This window comes from Petaurus breviceps, unplaced genomic scaffold, assembly GCF_028583685.1.
Source record: "Petaurus breviceps papuanus isolate PSGF00001 unplaced genomic scaffold, PetGlider_PUasm1.0 90535, whole genome shotgun sequence".
In the NCBI taxonomy this organism is placed as follows: Eukaryota; Metazoa; Chordata; class Mammalia; order Diprotodontia; family Petauridae; genus Petaurus; species Petaurus breviceps.
In genome coordinates this window covers 2,721,561-2,729,131 of record NW_027187270.1, presented here as the reverse complement: position 1 = coordinate 2,729,131, position 7,571 = coordinate 2,721,561, and the positions used below count along the sequence as shown (strand labels likewise).

Below are 7,571 nucleotides of genomic sequence, written 5' to 3'. Positions count from 1 at the left end.
TCATGGGTGGGGGGCGTAGAGCTTGGGGCCTTGCTTTCATGGGTGGGAGGAGAGAGGACAGTGAAGAGAGAAGATAGGGTTGGGGAATGACAATCTCAGCATGGCTGAATCACTGATGGTTACTTTTGAATGATTTTAAGTGTGGTTTATGTAACAGTAAAGGGAAAAATGGAACATTTACCAATTGGCAGGGATCTGGGGGTAGTAATTGTTTTCCTGCCAAAGCTGCTGGTTCCTCCATCCTCTGTGTATTTTCCCTTCTCTTACCCCTTTGCTTTGTGCCCTATTCTTCATCCTGTTTTCTCTTTCACCCTTTTCTTCTCTTTTCCAAATTCTTTCCTCTTTCACTCTTCCCTTTTCCTTATTACTAGCCTCTGTCCTCACTCTTCCTTCTCCCTTCTTCCAATTCCTGCATTAAATCTTCTGAGGTCTAGATGATCTCCCAACTAGGTCCAGGTGCAACAGCCTACTGGGCTGCAGAGCCACACAACGTTGGCCTCGAGCTTAACCCATCCTCCCTTGATCCTCTGACTTCCTCCAGCTATTACCCTAGGGCAATAGATGACGCTGCAGTGGATAGAGTTCTGGGCCTGGAGTCAGGAAGATCTGAGTTCAAATCTGGCCTCAGAAACTTGTTATCTGTGTGACCCTGGGCAAGTCATTTAACCTCATTTGCCTCAGTTTCCTCATCTGTAAAATGAGCTGGAGAAGGAAATGGCAAACCACTCCAGTATCATTGCCAAGAAAACCTTAAGAGGGGTCACTAAGAGTCAGACACGACTAAAAAATGACTGAATAACAACAAAAGCTATTATCCTCCCTCCCCCTCTTTCCTTTCCACCATCAGTGTCTTCCAAAGGAGCCATCTATCTCAACTGCCTAAATTATCTCCCACTAACAATTCATTCCTTCATTCCTTGCAAGTCAGGCTTCTAACCCCACCATTTCACAGGATTGCTCTTTTGGAAATCGTCAGCCATCAGGATCACCAAATCCAGTGGCCTTTTCTCAATCTTCATCTTTCTGAACCTCGAGGCAGAAGCTGCCACTGTCTCTAACTCCATCGCTTTGGCTTCTACTGTGCTATCTGGTTCTGCTTCTTCACTTGCTTCCCCTTCCCACCTTCTAAATGTGGGTAGCCCCCAAGGCTCCAGTCTGTGACTCCCTGATCTTCTTTCTCTATCATCTCTCCCTTGGACACCTCCCCTATTTCCATAGTGTTGACTCTCCTTAGATCTCCAGCTTTAGCCCTGGCTTCTTTCCTAAGCTATAGCACAAGATCACAGATCTATAACTGGGAGGATCAGAGGTCATCTAGTTTAAACCCCCCCCCCGGCTTTTACAGATGAGGAAAGTGAGGCTCAGCACCCTAAGTGTCTGAATGCTGGATTTAGTAGACTTTGGGCTTTGTGGGGGTGGGGCAGTGCATTAGCTAGACTTTGTATCTCTCCCAGTCACCAGAACACTGCTTTGCATATAACATGCACTTAAGAGATATTTCAATGGAATTGAGGTGACAGTTAGACACCCAGTGGAACTTTCAAATCTGTTCTCTGGGCTAAGCACCTCTGTGGCATGGTCTCTACTTCCCTTACCATGGTCTGGACTCTCTCTGGTTTGTCAGTGTCCTAAAATGTGGTACCCAGACCTTAAACATAGTAATCCAGCCATGGTCTGGCCAGGGCAGAAGCCAGCAGAACTCCTTAGTCCTGGACACTCTCAGAGAGTATCCTTTCTCTGCCCATTGCCTAATGGCAGTCATACTCTGAGCCTAGTGCTTTCCAGTCTGATATGGACAGGATAAGGACAGGGCAGACCCAGAGTCTGGGAAGGAGAGAGGTCCTTCAGTGGTGGTTGAAGCAATGAAAAAGGTTCCAGGAAAGGCTCTTTGGACTTTCTAGCAATGGTAGAAAGGAACCTTATTGAACATTTTGAGCCCCCTTCTGCCCTGTGCAAGAATTTTCTTTACTATACCTCTGACAAGAAGCTATTTGTGTCTGCTAGGAAATCATCAGTGATTGGGAGCTCACACCCTTAGAAGGAAGCTTGTTGTACTGCTCAATTTCTGATTGTTTGGAAGTTTGTCTTCACTCAACAGGATCTGTGATCACATCAATTTGGGTGTTTCCTCCTGATGACACAGACTGCAACTCCTCCATACCTGTCCATCCCATGTGCTTCTTGTATTTGTGCTCCCATAAATCCTCCTCTGGGGGTCTTCCCAACTGGAAACTTTCCACGCTTTCTCCTGTCTACCTGTCATCTTGTTACCTGTCTACCTTGTCACTCTTGACCCAGGACTCCTGTTTCCACTTGGGCCTCTGTGTTGGATCTCTTCCATCACGGTGGTGAACACCTTTGGAGAGCACATATCTCCCTGTTTTGTGCCTTGTATGAATCTCAAGTAAACCAAATATTTGTTGACAAAGGTCTTTTGTGGTTCTTTTGGTCTGTTTCGGCAATTGATTTGTGCTATAGTTAACTGTCTGAATAAAATTACAATGCATGTCAGTGTCATTTCTGCTGTCCATTATCAGTTTTTCTTTATCAATTACTTGTTTGAATAGTTAATAGGACAGAAGTATGTTTAAATTGAATGTCACATCTTTTTTTAATTATCGTTCTTTCTTCTAGCTTTTTACCAAATCAAATCTTTGATCTGATAAGTCGGTGATTTGACAGTTGATTCAGGAATGACTCCCACATCAATATTCTTCCTTGTATTGACCCCAAAATACCTCCTTGTAACATTTCTCCCTTAGTCCTAGTTGGGACCAACACAGAATTATCCCAATCCCTGCTTTATATAACAGAGTGTCTGCTGTGTGAAGGCAGCCATTATGTCCCCTTTAAGCCTTCTCTTTTCCAGGCTAGCATTCTCATTTTTTTCTTGCTTTTTGGAGGGGGGAAGGCAGGGCAATTGGGGTTAAAGTGACTTGCCCAAGGTCACACAGCTAGCATTCTCATTTTCTTTAACAGAGCATAATATGGCCTGAGCTCAAGGTCCCTTGCCATCCTCTCCTAATCTACCTCTAGTGTGTTAATGTCTTTCCTAAAATGTGACTCCCTCCCCAAAACAATACTTCTGGGCGGAGCATAGCAGGACTGACACGTCCTTCATTCTAGACACTTTTTTGCAGAGGCCTCTTCTAAGTGCTTAACAGGGACAACCTGGCCATTTCCTTTCTGAGGATTTTCTGAACTTCCCCTTCCCCTCTCATACCAGCCCCTCAAGACCCTCAGAGTCTCCCACTGAAACCCAGCTGCCCTGGGTCTTCTCCCAATTGCCCAGCCTTTCCTCAGGCTGATGCTCCTCAGGCAAGACCTCAGCTTCTGGGAGAGCCAAGGATTGCCTATTTTCACCTCCACCAATCTGATTTCCATTAGGCTCCATCAGTGTCAGAAAGAACATGGTCCATATGTGTGGCATTTCATCCTATCCAAAGCACTTTAATATATTGCTAGCTTATTAGAACATCTCAATATAACTGAGATGAACAGGCAAGGCTAGCATCAATCTCCCCATTTCACGGAGGAAGAAACTTGGGCCTGGAGAAGGAAAATGCTTTGCCTAAGGTCACATAGCTAATTAAATATGGAGACAGAATTAGAAACCAGCTTTCTTAGCCCCCATTGGAGTGCACAGTCCACTCTGCTAGATTTTGAGGCCTTTGCAATTCTATCCTGGCTCTATATGGTTCTACTCTGTCATCCATCCTCTGGCCTCATCAGTTAAAACTGTCCTCTTCCTAAGCAAAAACCCCAATTAGAACAGTAGGTTCTGCCTTCAAGAGGCACATAGAGGTTGGGACAGGGCCAAGATAGAGTGGGGAGGGGGGTGTGGTTTGCTAGTCAGTAAATGGGTGACCTTGGTCAAGTCACTAAACCTCTTGGCTTCAGTTTCCTCATGTGTATAATGAGGGGGTTGGACTAGATAACCTTCCAGCCTAAGTTTATGGGCAACATCTAAGCCTCTAATCCTAAGCCCCACTCATCTCCCCTTTTATCAGAATACCATCCTTGGCAGGAGCTTTTTAAAAAAGAATTATATCTTTTTCTAATTATCAAGCATTTCTTTTTACTTCCTACCTTCCTCTCCCCTACTGAAAAGAAAGAGAAAATCTTCATAATTAAAACAAATCCCTGCACTGGCCATGTCTTAAGATAGTCTCCTTTGTACCAGCCTGGGGGAGTCAGGAGACCTGGGTTCCAATCCTGCCCTGGTTGATGACTCACTAAGAAGGCTTGGGTTGAGTCTCTTCCCCTCCCGGCAGCCCAGTTTCCCCATCTGTGAAACAGTGGGTTGGACTTTGGGGTCCCTGGGGTCCCTCTCTAACTCTAACATTTCCTTTATGCCCAAGTTAAAAAGCTGTTGGACATGGAGTGTCAATCTACTGAGAATCTCCTGTTCTATTGCTCGTGCCTCAAGGGACAGGCAGACCCCAGAGAGCAGGCAAGAAAGCAAGAAACCTTGGTTCCTTGGAAGGCTGGCCAAGTGAGGGTGCTGAGGTGACTTGGGAAATTCCATTGACTGGTACCTGGTGTGGGGGAGGGATTAAGGCCAGGCCCCTGGAGGGAGAGAGGGGATGGGTTCTCCCCAGGCCTGCTATGGCTGAGTTCAGGAAGAAGGAGGCCTTTTAAAATTTTAAACTGAACCACAATCCCCAGTGGGCATGTCCTCCTTCTGGCATCAGATGGAGGCTTTGCTCCATTTCTGAGAGAGGGTCATGCCAAGAGGGTAGGGGTTGAAAGGGTCCAGCAAGGACATACTGCCTAGGGGCCTGGCTGCCCATTTGGGATTGGTTGGCCTCCAATCCTGGGCTAACCTGGCCCAGGGACCTTCTTCCCCTACCCTTATAGCTCACCTATCTACCCTGCTTCACTTCCTCCAGATTATGAAAAAGAAACAGCTAAGAAGAGGGAATAGCACTAATGAAAGTGGGAATGTTTGGCAAGAATGGGCTCCTGCCAGGACTGGGTGGAGGAGAAGGTCGCCCCTTCCTGACTGTTCAAGAGAGCTGCAGTGATAGCACTGGATCATGGAGTCACCAAGACCTGGGTTCGAATTCCATTCTCATCCTTCCTGGAGGTGTCCTCAGGTCAAATGCTAAGCCTCAGTTTCTTCCTGTGGAAAATGAGATCAAGGCACCTACTCCAAAGACTTGAATATCAAATAAAATGAGGTAAAGTGCTTTGTAAACCTTAAAATGCCATAGTAATGCCATCTAGAATTGGCATCAGGAGAAATAGCCCCTCTCTAGAGGTACAGAGAGGAAAAATCTCTAAGATTTAAAAGCATGTGTGATTATTTCTCTCCTGTAGACTTGATAGAGAAATCAATATCCCCCTTTCTTTTTCACCTTTCTATCTTAGGCTAGAAGTAAGGAGAGATTAAGATGGAGGGGCAAGAAAAGGCAGACTAGGGTGGGAGGGAGGGGGCTAGAGAGACCAAGGATCAAGGAGAGAGCCTGGGAGGCCAGCTAGCCAAATACTGGGACTTGTGGGTAAAGAAGGTGGCACTGCTTTAGACCCTCAGAAAAGGATGTTAGCTAGGGAGCAGAGACAGAATGGAGAACAGCCCAAGTGGCCTTTTGGAGGGGGATTGCAGGCCCAGGGCCTGAGGGGCTGCTAGCTACCTGCCAAAAGAGCCATTGGATACAAATAAGAAATGTAGGATGGGAGTTAGCCCATTTGCACAGGGGAAACTGGAAGACCACATGAACTTTCTTTTCTTTTTTTTTTCTTTTAGAGGGCAATTTGGGGTTAAGTGACTTGCCCAAGGTCACACAGATAGTTTTGTGTTAAGTGTCTGAGACCGGATTTGAACTCAGGTCCTCCTGACTCTGGGGCCGGTGCTCTATTCACTGTGCCCCCTAGCCTCTCCCCACATGAACTTTCAATGGAATCCACCCAAGTGCACACCAAGCATCTGGGAAGCCCAAATCTTGTTTTATGAAGAGTACCCCAGTACAGGATGGCCTGAAAACGGGGAGTTGGTGCCTTCCTCTATGGAAGCCCAGAGCCCCCTCCCTCTAGTTTTGAGGGGAGGAGGTGGGGCTCATTGAGAAGAGGGAGCAGGGATAAGGATGAGAGGGACACTGAAGCCCACTCTCCACTCTACTTGGACCTGGGCTGAAGGGAGGCTTAAGGAATTGGCATTAGTCATCTACCTCTCCTTTGAGAGACTTCAATTGTCCTGCCTCCCTATGGATCCAGAGGAGCCTAAAGGAGTGAATGGGTAGGATAGGTGTGGCCAGAGAGAAGAGAGTGGGGGCGAAGGGCAGCTGCTCCTGTCCCCTGCATCCTTCCCAACCTTTCCAATCCCCTGGTACCTCCAGAGTCCCCCTCCTTTTCCCCTATCCTAGACATCCATGGCTGACCATGGCTTATGCAACACCTTGTAGCCGTAGTATAATTATTTTTAATAATGACTCACACATGACTACTTCACGTCTTGTGCCCTAGCACTGGTTCTTGGCTGTCTTCCCCATCTCCACTCACCTCCCCCCACTCCTTTGGAATCAGAAGAAACCAGGCTACAATGAACCTGGAGGGGGTGGGTGGGAAGACACTTCTACCCCGAGCCTTGTTCTGATCCCTCCAGCTGCTAGGCCTGTGCCCCTCAAAACTCCTTGTGCTTATTTTCTCCATAATTTGTATGTAACTCTACAGAGCCACGTTATCCCCCCTAAATAGTATGGAAGCTCCATGATGGAGGCCCCAAAGGGCTTTTCGTTTTCTTATCCCTAGCACAGTGCCTGGCACACAGTAGGGGCTTAACAAATGCTTGTTGATTGACTGACTGACTCAAAGGACTTCAGAGACCATTTAGACCAGGGCTGTGAAACTAAGAGAAATGGAGGCCGCTCATCTATACATATACTGACTTAGTTTTAAAATTAAATGTTACACATGTTTTATTGTATTTTTATCATTTTGTTAAATATTTCTCAATTCCATTTCATTCAGTCTGGTTCTGGCTGCTTGGGGGCAGGTGGGCTGTATATTTGGTAGCTCTGATCTAGACCAAACCCCCTCATTTTACAGGTGAGGAAAGTAAGGCCCAGAGAGGGGAGGTCTCACTCAAAGTGATATAGCTGAGCCAGTATTTAAAAGATCAGGGGGACTTAGAGGGGGAAAGGATCTCAGAGGTCACTGAGGCCAGCCCCTTTGTTTTACAACTGAGGCAGAGAGGTGCACTCACTTGCCCAGGGTCACACACCTGCTAGGTGAGGTCAAATGTGAATTCAGGTCTTCCTGGCTGGGGCTAGTGCTCTTAACCACTTCCCTCTGACTCCAAATCTATCTATTTTTCAACTGCACCATGATGACACCAAAGAGGTAAAGTGACCGTCAAGGTGAACTGGATGGTGCATTCCTGTTCTTTGGCCTTGGTGATTGGGCCAGAGAGGGGCTGATAGGAGGGTTAGTATTATGGATTAGTGAGTATGTGTATAGGACATCATTAAGCTTCTCTCTCTCTGTCCCTTTCTCCCCTCTCTCTTGTCTCTGTCTCTCTCCTCCCTCTCTGTCTCTCTCTCCCCTCTCTTTGTCTCTCCCCTCTCTCTCTC

At 46.8% G+C, this 7,571-nt stretch overlaps 1 protein-coding gene across 1 annotated transcript in view; it reads right to left on the bottom strand.

Annotated features, from left to right (window-relative positions):
- The window catches only part of GABRQ (gamma-aminobutyric acid type A receptor subunit theta), a 76,632-nt gene that overhangs the window by 55,603 nt on the left and 13,458 nt on the right, over positions 1-7,571 (bottom strand). The gene's annotated exons all lie outside the window — the stretch shown is intronic.